The following is a 13,384-nucleotide window of genomic DNA, read 5'->3' as shown; positions in this document are numbered from 1 at the left end:
ATATTTTATACCTCCTTAGAGGGCTCTATCCCTCTTCTAGATTTTAGATTTGTTTGTCTTCATACTTTTCTTCTGAATTATAAATTAAAATTTCCTGAAACGCAAGTCGCTCTGTATTTGAAGAATAAACACCTATAGTTGGAATTGCCTTTTGCCTCCTGGCTGTGGCCAAGGCCTGCAGGGGACATTACTCCAGGCAGTGGCTGGCATGCCCTGTACTCCTTTTGTCCTCCTTTTGTCCTCCCACGGAGCAGTATGGGATCGATGTTTGTGACTCCATGTCACAAGCCACCTCCACACTATTGTGAAAGTTTTTTCCCCAATTTTGAGAGTTTTCTGGGTTTCAGATATTAGAATTAATGTCACATCACTTGTTGTTTGTTTTTATCTTCAGTCACTGTGACTGTCTTGCAACTTGTGATTTGATACGATATTGTTTAATTAAAAGTGCTTTGTGCTTTTTACTTCACATTTTAATGACATTCCTTAAGGGAATCCTGGGCAGTATGAGGTGAGGCCCCTGCCCCTAGTGTACTTAACCACAGCTTTAATGCAAGTGGTTTGCATAGTTTTCTTATCTTTGTTGGTAGCTATTGTTTTAAAATCTGGATGTTAGCCTGAGGCTGTGGGCTCATCAGAAAGGTATTCGCTCAGCTGAAGCACATCAGTGCCTCCACCTGGTTGGGCATCAGTGCCCAGTCAGCCCCTTATGCTGTACATCAAATGAGCCCATTGGAACTAGGAAGCCATTGTCCTGTCCTGCCACAAGGAGGGCTGGTTGTTGTGGTACCGAGACACAGAAGTGACATGACATACTAGTGTTCCATGCCTGGCCTTTATCTGTAAGAGTGTTTTCCTCAAAAAGAACTGAAGAGACAAAACATTTCATTTATTTACACCGTGGATCTAAGCAGCTCCATCTGTGTTTCAGCAACAGGCTGTGATTGTTGACCAGCTTCTTTTACTATTATTTCTTGAGAGTTAATGAGAAACTCTCTTGTAAGACATGTTGATTCTTGTGTGTCTCAGGGTTTTCTCTTCCAGATGTATGAGTCAGAGTGCTCATGGATTTCAGCCACAGAGTGGAGCAGAGACCAAAGAAGGTGAGCTTCATGGGGGTCTCTTCATCCTGGCCTGCTGGGGCACACTCCTTGGGCTGTACTGGGGCTATGGGACAGGAAGCCTTCTAACCTTACTAAACCTAAGCGTCAGGAATCCTCTTCTTAGAATTCAGGGGTTATTTCAGCCCCAGACTATTGAAAACAATGGTATTAATTGTAAATATCTTATCAGTTCAGAGTTCCTTGAAAGATTAATTTATGCAAGTTTTTCTATTAACTTTCTCAGTACATTAATCTAAAATGTGTCATGTTAGTTGGGTCGAGTAAGAAAGGTGATTCAAAGTTTAACTACGAATACTGTTCTCCTGTCTGGCACCACACTGGAAGTGTATGCATAGTTTATTAAATTACCTGGGACAGTGTGGGTGTTCACTTCCCCCTGCAGGTGGCTGTGGCATTCTTTCCATTGACTATTAATGAGGGTGGGCCCTGTGAAACAGCTGGAGACTCATTGTATTCAACTGAGACTTGGTGCGTGCTTGCTAGATGTTGGGCACCAACCATTCTACATCATTAGAGATGTAATCTTGACAAAACAATGAAAATCTTCCCAGGAATGAAAGGGCTAATATTGAAGTAAGGGGTTAAATTTCAGAGAAGGTGAACAGGGAAGATGCTGGTGAGGGTGATGCCTGCGTAGAGGAATAGGGAGGGAGCTACTCATGCAGCCACCTCGGAGAACCAGTTTTCAAGCAGAGGAACTGCAGATGCAGAGCCCCCAGGCAGGACTATCCCTGGTGTTCTAAGCACAGTAAAGAGGCCAGAGCTTCAGGGCGAGCAGGGCAAAGAGGAATACACTGAAACCTGAGCAAGCAGGGCCCAGTCTGTGCAGGCCTTGTACACCACTGGCTCAAGCTGAGTGGGATGGAAAGTGGTCTAGGACTGACAGTGGGGGGTGGGGGTTACACTCCGACCACAAGCAGACAGTACTTGAGACATGGTGGAGCTCAGGATGCTACCTGTGACAAAACTCTAATTGGTTTGATCTCAGGCCAAACACCCGGTGTCTTTGAGCCTTCACTTTATTTTGTGTGAAACTATGATTCTTGCCTCACCTACTTCATGTATTCTTACAAAGATAAGTATGTGGGTCTGGAGTGATGATTATTGACAATTACGGTTACCACGGTAACCTGGTCTAATTGTAAGTTATTGCAGTTGTGTGCCTCCTAACACGTTTTAAATGACCTGATGATCCTGCTCTTGGTCCTGTTCCTTTGCCAGTGTATGAAACGCACAAGGTGTCCAGCACAAGTTCTTTCCATGGGACTCCAAACACGTCACTGGGAGTGGTTCAGGCAACACCCTCCAGAGCCCAGCCCTCGCCCACGGTGCACACCAAGGAAGCACTGGGTAAACCCTTTTGTTTGAATGTGTAGCACCTTAAACTATAAAAAATGTAAACTCTCTTGCAATCTATTGATGGATATTCTTTCTGGTTTTTAGGTTTCATCATGAATATGTTCCAGGCTCCTACACTTCCTGATGTTTCTGATGACAAAGATGAATGGCCATCTCTAGACCAAAATGAAGATGCATTTGAAGCCCAGTTTCAAAGTAATAATTTATTTGAAAGCTAGTTGGTGCATTGTACTGTGGGCAGAGCCCAGGCATTGTCAGGGATTACCTAAGATGTGGCCCTGCCTTGCTCATCACAGAAAGTGCATGAAATAGAAGTGTGGCAGAGTTGGACAGGGTTTCGATGTGTGTGGTAGAGTTGGGGTTTGCTGTATGTTGGGTTGGGTTAGGTGGGTTGGGTTGCTATAACAGTGATATCTAAAGGAGGATAAAATCCCCATGTGGAGGTACATCAGGAAGAGCTGAGTAGTCCAGGAGTGATTTGAGGCCTTCTTGGTAGAAAAGTGGCCAGGTTGTGGTTGGAGGCCAGCAACTAGCCCTCTTACCTAGGGCCAGGGGATTCATGCTGGGAGCCAGAGATTGTAATAAAGATCAGTAGGATCCATTTGGAGTTGGGAGAAGAGATTTTTCTTAAAGCAAATGAAAACTAAAACCACTGAGAGCTTTTATTGAATGAGTCAGGTGATAATAGAAGTGTCATAGGAGAATGATGAGCTGTGTTCTTGATGTGTGGCAGTCATTTGGGACCTGAGGATGCCCAGTGATTATAGTTAAATCACTTCATCCCACTTCAAAGTGATTTGCCTTACCACCTAGTATTTAAAAACTGATGCCAGTTCTTTTCTATAAGCTTCTCCCCTCTACCTCCCACTTCATTTGTAGTTGAAGTTTTAGTGTAAAGGGTCATGTTTTTCCTAGAACAGTCATGAAATACATTTTTTATTCTCTTGCAGAAAATGCAAATTCTTCTGGGGCTTGGGGAGTCAATAAAGTTGTTGCTTTGACATCTGCTTTTCCTATTTTTGAAGATGGAAACAAAGAAAATTATGGGTAAAGAAACATCAAGTTAATATATCACTGGGGGGACGCATGTCATAGTGCCACAGGATGCCTGGAGGTGCCTGCAGGACTCAAGATGGTGAGGCAGCAGGGAGGGAATTTGGACTGTCTGCCAGGATGGTCTGGTTCTGGCCCAGCTCTGCACTGATAAGCCTTTCCACCAACAGCTGGGAGCTTGTTGCTAGTGTTCTGCAGAGCCACAGTGCTGTGCATGAGTTCCAGGAGGGCAGAGCTCCAAGTGAAAGCACAGTAGAAAAAGGAAAGCATTAGAATTTGTCAAAGAACAGGATTCTCTGGTTTGAAATTGTTTCAGAATGTAGAGGAATCAGTGCAGGTGTCCGTACTGTGCTGTTTACATTTGCAGGATTGGTAAGTGGGAAAGGAGGCGGCTTACACTGGGTAACGCTGCAGAGAGAATGTTTTAAGGCAGAGTCACATGATACTAGAGAGTGGTTAATAGTTTAAACTATGGAAAAAGAGATATCTGGGTGAATTACAAGTGTCTTGGTATGGAGGAAATTCACACCCAGGCAGAATGGAGAAAGCATGACCAGCATGCAGAGAGAAGTTCCCTATCTCAGCCAGGCACTGGGAAAAGAGCTAAGGTGTTTCAAGGCATCCAAGGTATTTTATTGGCCGTGCTCCTAATTGTTCTTTTATTCCTAAAAAAAATTGTAACAATTTAAAAACTAACAAAAATTGCATTTTCTACCCTCTCTTTGGTAACTGTTAGTCAACTTATATTTACATAGTCAGTTGAGGGGAGAATCTTTCTAACATTAGATCTAGTGGTAGCATTTATTTCATCACCATATTTTACTGTTTTTAATTTCATAAATCTTTTCCTTAGGTTACCACAGCCTAAAAATAAGCCCACAGGAGCCAGGACCTTTGGAGAACGCTCTAGCAGCAGACGTCCTTCAAAACCAAATGTAAGCCACTCTCTACTTCATCTGACACAGATCTGCCAAGTGATTATGCCACTCAAATGGTGTGATGTATATAAAACCACAATATATTATGCGAAGTAGAAAATTGTTATTCTACTTGTTAGAATACTTGTTATTGTTCTAATATTGCTAGAATATTGTTCAACAATTATTTGAATACCTGTGATGTGCCAGATATCTAATATGTATAGGAAATAAAAATGTATTTGATATTATCCTTGCCCTCAAAGAACCTTCCCTCTAGTAAGAACAAGCCACCTGGGGATATTTGTTTTTCCTTGATGGAGGAAGTGAGGCCTAAGTGGAATATCAGTGAGAAACCCAGCAAATCTGAATCCAGCTGAGATGGACCATCCTCAGCACAGCTCAGCAGGCACCCTTCACTGCCCAGTAGCCCACTGCATTCCACTACGGTGGCCTTTGTGTCCGTTCTCATTGACTTCCACCCTGGCCCTAAGTGTACCCCACAGTGTGCTCGATCCCCATCCCCTGGCTGACCCCATGGCAGTGAGGCACCATTGAGAGCCACTGGCTCACCAAGCACCTTACTAAGACACCAAGCCCTGGCTCCTATTTGTAGTCCCTTGGAGGGTTGTTTGGACGAACTATTGCCTGGCTCCCTAATCCCTCTGATGATCTATTGAGCTTAAAATTTTCACAAATAATGAAGTAAATTGCAGACATAGTGCCATCACTTTAAAGGTACATTTTGCTGAACTATTACTTTTACCAAACCCACAATGCATTTTCCATATATCCTGATGCTAAACATAAGCCAGTACTTTATCTTATATCATCTGAAGAAACAATCTGCCAGTTTCGCCTCCATTGGAAGAGATGGTGGATTTTATGAAGACAATGCAGAAGATATAAAAATTATGTGTGAGAACCAAACCCACATAAGTACAGTTATCTCATACTAGATAAAGGCACCATAAGCATACATTGAAGAAAAGATAGCCTCTTAACAAATGGTGCTGGGAAAACTGGAAATCCATCTATAGCAGAATGAAATTGAACTCATATCTACTAGAAGAAAATGTAGGCCCAACTCTTCATCATGTTCACTTAGGAACCAACTAAAATGCATGAAGCAAAATCAAGAATCAATAAATGAGATGGTGCCAAAGTAAGAAGTTTAGCAAAGGAAACAATTGAAAACATGGAGAGAGGGAGAATTCTCTTCCCTACAGAATAAGAGAAAATCTTCTTTACCTGCCACTCAGGTAGAGCATTTCTCCAGCATATGCAAAGAAAACCCAAAAAACATAACACCAAAAAATGAAATAACTCAATCAGTAAATAGTTAAAGGAACACAATAGGCACTTCACTGAAGAAGAAATACGAAAGGTCAAATCATATATGGAAAAACGCTCAACATCTGTAGCAATTAGAGAAATGCAAATTAAAACTACACTGAGATTCCATCTCACTTTAGTCAGAATAGCAATTATCAAGAATACAAGTAACAATAAATGTTGACAAGGATGTGAGGGAAAAGGTCTACATCCATTCCTTATGGGACTACAAATTGGTGCAACCACTCTGGAAAGCAATGTGGAGATCCCTTAGAAAACTGAATGAAACTACCATTTGGCCCAGTTATCCCATTCCTTAGTTTATACCCAAAGGACTTAAAAACAGTACTACAGTGACACAGCCACATCAGTTCACAATAGCTAGGCTATGGAACCAACCTAAGTGCCCTTCAACGGGTGAATGGATAAAGAAAATGTGGTATATTTACACAATGGAACATTACTCAGGTATAAAGAAGAATGAAATTATGGCATTTGCTGGTAAATGGATGGAACTGGAAACTATCATGTTAAGTGAAATAAGCCGATCCCAAAAAACCAAGGCCAAATATTCTCTCTGATATGTGGATGCTAATACACAATAAAGGTGGGGGGCAAACAGAAGTTCATTGGATTAGACAAAGGAATGAAGGGAAAGGATGGAAATAGGGAAGACAACAGAATGAATCCGACATAACTTTTCTATGTTCATATATGAATACACAACCAGTATAACTCCACATCATGAACAACCACAGGAATGGAATCCTACGTTATACACTATGTATCTAAACAACTTAAAAAAATAAAAAACCTGGGTGGCATTGTAAGGGCAACCAAAGGGGGTCATGAGCTATGGACCTGACTCAGCAATTTGTCTTTCCCTACAGACTCTATAAAACTTGACCCGTAATTCTGTTCTTGGAGAAGTGCCTGATTCTAGGGGCAGGGGCAAGAAAAATACAAGATAAGTCTGGAGCATATTGTGCTAGAAAATTAAGGAAGAATTTTGGGTTTTGTTTCTTCCTATAAGAAAACCAAGAAAGATGTGGCATATCAAAAGAATATAGATGCCAACCTGAATGAGCCAATAGCTAAACCTAGAAAAATTTGAACAATAAGTAGAATAAAGTAATATTGAATTATCACCCAAGAAATAAAACAGATATTGATATAAATAAAAGGGAGCAAATGATGATTCTTCCTTAGAGAAGAATTCCAAGTGATGTGGAAGGCATCATTAGAGTCCCAATAAAATAAATGCTATCGGCAAGATCCACTAAGGAACAGACATTGGTGAGTAAAACTTCAGGAAGAAACAGGCACTTCTGGAGCCTCCAAATATCTCACCACTGTTGATTCTGCGGTGGTTTAACATTTGTCCACAAATGCTTTAATGACATCCTAGAAGGTGGAGTTTAATTTACCTCCCTTGAGTTTGGGTAAGACATTTTTCCCATTCTCTAACAAATAGAGAATGGGAAAAATGGTTTCCCGTGAGGAAACCTCACAGATGCCTTCTCAGTGATTGGGTTTAACCTCACCAGGAACAAGCCTTGTGGCTAGCTAGCATGCATCCCCACTGTATAATGAGAAGGTCCTTTACCCCAAGTTTTCCCCAAAACCTATAATTCTAGTCTACGTGTGAGAAAACGAGCCCAAATTAGGGGGACATTCTGCACAGTTCCTGACTAGTGTTCACAAATTTCAGTGCAAGGAAAGTGTAGGAAGGACTGATAGATGGTCATAAACTAGAGGAGACAAAGTCAACAGGACAGTGGCACACACATGCCTTCCTGGACTGGATCTGGGACAGCCAAGGGATATTGGAGGGGACTTGTGAAATCCGGGTAAGGACTGATAGCTACAAGTGGTGTTTAACTTTTTGAAATGTGCCAGGATCTAGAAGAAATTGACGTTACTGGGAGCTTAATGAAGGTTATATGAGACTGTGCCACCTTTGTAATCTTTCTATAAACCTGGAATTTTTTTTTCAAATTTAAAGAAAAATGTAGAATTAAAATAAAAAATGTGACCCTTGTGTTGTAGTTCCACTGAGATGTATTAAAGATGAGGGGTAAAATGTTTTTTGGGGACAAAATCTCACTGTGGTGCTCAGACTGGTCTCAAACTTCACGTGATCCTCTCACTTCAGCCTCCTGAATGGCAGGGATACATTCTGTACCACTGCACCCAGCTTGAAGTTTTAATGTCTAAATTTCACAGACAAAACAAGAAGATAGCGATTATTTTTCAGCTCCTCCTTTGTTGTAGGAAGTGCCTCATTCTGAAGAGTTTTGGGATGATTCAACCGTCTGGGGTATTCGCTGCAACAGAACCCTGGCACCCAGTCCTAAGAGCACAGGGGAATTCACCTCTGCTGCCCAGCTTGCATCTACCCCCTTCCACAAGCTTCCAGCAGACGCAGTGAACAATCTGGAAGATAAAGGTATGCGACATACTTTTTCAGTGTCTGTCTTCTACAAACATTAGCATTAGTCGGTTCATTAGTATTATAGTGTTCTTGAAAATTCTAAGGGGGACGTTCGAAAACCATAAAGGGGCTTGGAATCCATTAATTGTTTTTTTCTTTGGCATACTAACTTCATAAAGTCCACATATTTTGAAAATTTAATAACAGATCATAGGTAGAAATGGGGGAAACTTATAGAAGCATATAAAGGCAAATATACAAAGTCCAAACCATTTGTACAGGAGTATGATTATGTTTTTCAAAAGTCAAGAGGGGAGCACTACAGATAATTATTTGAATACTAAAAATACTAAACATGGTTTTTAATGAATAAAAAATAGCCAATTTTGGTCCTTGATACATTTCTATAAATTTTTATTATTTCAGACATGCAGTCAAGGATACATTACACATAAAATAATTTTGTTTTTTAGTGTTTTGCTTCAAGGGAATAATGACAAAACTCACAAATAGTCTTTTATTTCTACTGCATCCCAAATATAGCACCCTATATAAAAGAGATATATATCTCTGAATTGAACCCTGATATGTGGCATTACATTGAGCACAGATAATTATTAGTTTTTTATTACCAACCTACAGTGTAAATACTATGAGATTTGGGACTTCGGTACCATTTCAGTGACTACCAATTTACCAGCCAAACTCTGTCACTGCTGGTACTTCTTAAAATCAATAATGAAATAACTGCCAAGGAATTTCACTTCACTAATCTCCTGAACCTGGCTGTGACCTGTCACCCATGCCAGTGACCACCTGTGTGGTCATCCTGTCTGGAGTGGACCTGCTGCTCTCTGGACTCTTTGTTCTTGAAGGATCATTATAGATCAGATGTCAAAACTGAAGTGCTCCCCTGTATGAGAGGGTTAAATGATCTTGATTTTCCACATCTTATCGCACTTTGCCATGGAACACTATTTTGAAATTATAATGAAAGTCATCGTATAAAGGAATTCTAGAATTGTAACCATGTCAAATGGTATGCGCGTACATATACATGCATGAAATGTTTGTGTCTCTCGTTTTTGTGTATTTCAGAAAACATGATAGCAACGCAGTGCACCCATGTGCCGTTGAGTTCTTGTGTTAAGAATGTGGTGGAGCCCTTGAGAGACAGAAAGTTCAGGTAACTTGCAGTTGTGCCCTTCTCTGCATTTCCACTTGAGCTTTTTTTTTTCCAGATGTAAGAGAATGCCTAATCCCATCCTAAACAACTCATAAAGTGCTTAACAATTGGCAGCTTGTAGTCAGAAGGTCCCCTAAGCCCAGTAATGAGCCCCCCTCTTGGTATCAGGACAATGAGAGAAGCAGCTAGGGTGACAGAGTCTGCAACTGACTTGTACTCATTTGGGGATTAGAACTGGAAAGCCTTTTACCAAAAAGAGACCCTGCCATGTGAAGACTGTTGCAGAACTGGGCAAACACAGAATTGCTTTTCATACCCAGTAAAACTGAGAAAATTGATGACTTCCTTTTAAGAGAAGAGAGGGTACTTAAGCCTCCTAAGGAATAAGCAGTAAAGGCAGACTCGGCACCATAAACCCTACCATATCTGCACAGGCTGTAAACCTCAGAGATCCTAACCAAGGCTGCCATGTTCTGGGTAACTATTTTATTCTAGACACAGTACTTATGCTTTTCCTGGACTCTGTCTTTCAGTTAGTCCTTATAATAACTGAGTTGTGGGGACTATTCTTTCTTTTTCCGTTATAGATAAGGAAATTGAGTCTCAGATAAATTATTGACTTAAAGTCATAAGGCTGCAAATTTACAGAATTGGAGTGTGAACCTGTATTTGTCTGAGTGCTAACCCCTTCTTCTCACTCCCTCTTATTAGAAACCCACAAGGCACAAGTTCAATTAAAAAGCAAAAATATATTGAATTTGCATTAATTTATTATTGATGTTAATCACTTTCTATATGTTTAGGTTCATTTATTTTTTTTTCTTAAGTAATTTCTGTTCACATCTTTTATCTAATCATTTGTTTATTTGGGTCACAGTTGAATGAGGTTTTTGATAACAAGAGCCATCAGGAGTGGATAAGCCCAGCCAGACCTTTGACTCACAAGAATGCCATAAGCCATCCTTGATGTAAGATTAACTTAGAAGTACATAGGGCAGAAATCCCAGTTACTGGCTGGGTGCATCCTACCCAAGGAACTGTTGTCTTTGGCCCCATGTGACAGTTCAGTTGCAAGGAAGCAAGGCTCACATGAACCAAGTGCAGGATCCTCGCTTAAGAGCCTTATGCAACACCTCCATCAGGTCCCAGGGTGCCCATGAGAAAACCCACTGGGCACAATTTCAATTAAAAACCAAAATTTATTGAATTTGCATTATTTTATTATTGGTGAGTTAACCATTTTCTACATGCTTATGCTAATTCATTTTTTTTCTGAAAAATGAATAACTGAAACTATGGGTTCCTAGCAGATATTTGTAATTCTACTCCAGATACAGTTAACCAGTGAGGGTTATTTTTAACCATAACCAATGGTGACAGAGTAAGTTTTTAGGGGAAAAGAGCTAACAGTTAACAGACTCAGATTCTTATGGACAAGAGAGAAATTTTTTTTATTGATTGTTCAAAACATTACAGAGCTCAAGACATATCATCTTTCATACATTCGACTCAATTGGGTTTTGAACTCCCCAAATACATAATACAGACTCACTTCTGTTACATACTCACATTTTTACATAATGGCATATTAGTGACTGTTGTATTCTGCTACCTTTCCTATCCCCTACTATCCCCCCTCCCCTCCCCTCCCCTCCCATCTTCCCTCTCTACCTCCTCTGCTGTTGTTCAATTCTCTCCCCTTTTTTCCCCCCACCCCCTTGCCCCTCATAACCTCTTATAATTTTGTGTATCACTGAAGGTCTCCTACCATTTCCATATGTTTTCCCTTCTCTCTTCCTTTCTCTCCCCCCATTCATCTTAGTTTACTGTTAGTCTTTTCCTCATGCTCTTCCTTCCTGTTCTGTTCTTAGTGGCTCTCTTTATATCAAAGAAGACATTTGACATTTGTTTTTTAGGGCTTGGCTAGCTTCACTTAGCATAATCTGCTCTAATGCCATCCATTTCCCTGCAAATTCTAAGATTTTGTCGTTTCTTAGTGCTGCATAATACTCCATTGTGTATAGCTGCCACAATTTTTTTATCCACTCATCTATTGAAGGTCATCTAGGTTGGTTCCACAGTCTAGCTATTGTGAATTGTGCTGCTATAATCATTGATGTGGCCGTATCCGTATAGTGTGCTCTTTTAAGGTCCTCAGGGAATAGTCCAAGAAGGGCAATAGCTGGGTCAAATGGTGAATCCATTCCCAGCTTTCCCAGGAATCTCCATACTGCTTTCCAAATTGGCCTCACCATTTTGCAGTCCCACCAGCAGTGAACAAGTGTGCCCTTTTCCCCATATCCTCGCCAACACTTATTGTTGTTTGACTTCATAATGGCTGCCAATCTTACAGGAGTGAAATGGTATCTTAGGGTGGTTTTAATTTGCATTTCTCTGATTGCTAGAGATGGTGAGCATTTTCTCATGTGCTTGTGGATTGATTGTATGTCCTCCTCTGAGAAGTGTCTGTTCAGGTCCTTGGCCCATTTGTTGATTGGATTATTTGTTATCTTATTGTTTAATTTTTTGAGTTCTTTGTACATTCTGGATATTAGGGCTCTATCTGAGGTGTGAGGGGTAAAAATTTGTTCCCAGGATGTAGGCTCTCTATTTACCTCTTTTACTGTTTCTCTTGCTGAGAAAAAACTTTTTAGTTTAAGTAGGTCCCATTTGTTTATTCTTGTTATTAACTCTTGGGCTACGGGCGTTCTATTAAGGAATTTGGAGCCCGACCCCACAATATGTAGATCGTAGCCAACTTTTCCTTCTATCAGACGCAGTGTCTCTGTTTTTATATCTAGCTCCTTGATCCATTTTGAGTTAACTTTTGTGGCTGGCGAGAGAAAGGGATTCAATTTCATTTTGTTGCATATGGATTTCCAATTTTCCCAACACCATTTGTTGAGATGCTATCCTTCCTCCATTGCATGTTTTTAGCCCCTTTATCAAATATAAGATAGATGTAACTTTGTGGATTAGTCTCTGTGTCCTCTATTCTGTACCATTGGTCCACCTGCCTGTTTTGGTACCAGTACCATGCTGTTTTTGTTACTATTGCTTTGTAGTACAGTTTGAGCTCTGGTATCGCTATACCTCCAGATTCACACTTCCTGCTTAGAATTGCTTTTGCTATTCTGGGTCTTTTGTTTTTCCATATGAATTTCATGATTGCTTTATCTATTTCTACAAGAAATGTCTTTGGGATTCTGATTGGCATCGCATTAAACCTGTAGAGAACTTTGGGTAATATCGCCATTTTGATGATGTTAGTTCTGCCTATCCATGAACAGGGTACATTTTTCCATCTTCTGAGATCTTCTTCTATCTCTCTCTTTAGGGTACTGTAGTTTTCATTGTATAAATCTTTCACCTCTTTTGTTAGGTTGATTCCCAAGTATCTTATTTTCTTTGAGGATATTGTGAATGGAGTGGTTTTTCTCATTTCCATTTCAGGGTTTTTTTTGCTGATATACAGGAATGCCTTTGATTTTTGCGTGTTGATTTTATATCCTGCTACTTTGCTGAATTCATTTATTAACTCTAGCAGCTTCTTTGTAGATCCTTTTGGGTCTGTTAAGTAAATTATCATGTCATCTGCAAATAGCGATAATTTAATTTCTTCTTTTCCTATTTTTATGCCTTTAATTTCTTTTGTCTGTCTAATTGCTCTGGCTAGTACTTCGAGAACTAAATGGAATAGAAGTGGTGATAGAGGACATCCCTGTCTTGTTCCAGATTTTAGAGAGAATGCCTTCAGTTTTTCTCCGTTTAGGATGATGCTAGCCTGAGGTTTAGCATATATAGCTTTTACAATGTAGAGAAGACATGAGACAGCAAGTCCAAGTAATAAAAATATATTTTGAAAATGAATTAAACAAACAAATGCAAATGGCAAAGAACGAGCTCTACCAGGAGATAGAGATCTTAAAAAAGAGAGAAAGATTTTGTTGATCATTTATGCATTGACAGTAATTTG

The 13,384-nt window shown here is 40.1% G+C and overlaps 1 pseudogene across 1 annotated transcript in view; it reads left to right on the top strand.

Moving 5' to 3' along the window:
• Nucleotides 1-13,384, top strand: part of LOC144372089 (mitotic checkpoint serine/threonine-protein kinase BUB1-like) — a 205,918-nt pseudogene that overhangs the window by 8,762 nt on the left and 183,772 nt on the right. The window contains exons 3-9 of the transcript XR_013432142.1: nt 1,030-1,103; nt 2,346-2,474; nt 2,568-2,678; nt 3,434-3,530; nt 4,390-4,471; nt 8,063-8,237; nt 9,321-9,408. The product of XR_013432142.1 is annotated as a mitotic checkpoint serine/threonine-protein kinase BUB1-like (transcript). The remainder of the gene's footprint in view (nt 1-1,029; nt 1,104-2,345; nt 2,475-2,567; nt 2,679-3,433; nt 3,531-4,389; nt 4,472-8,062; nt 8,238-9,320; nt 9,409-13,384) is intronic.

Source organism: Ictidomys tridecemlineatus, chromosome Y (genome assembly GCF_052094955.1).
Source record: "Ictidomys tridecemlineatus isolate mIctTri1 chromosome Y, mIctTri1.hap1, whole genome shotgun sequence".
Classification (NCBI taxonomy): Eukaryota; Metazoa; Chordata; class Mammalia; order Rodentia; family Sciuridae; genus Ictidomys; species Ictidomys tridecemlineatus.
Note: the sequence above shows the minus strand (reverse complement) of the source record. Positions and strands in the feature narration are given on the sequence as shown.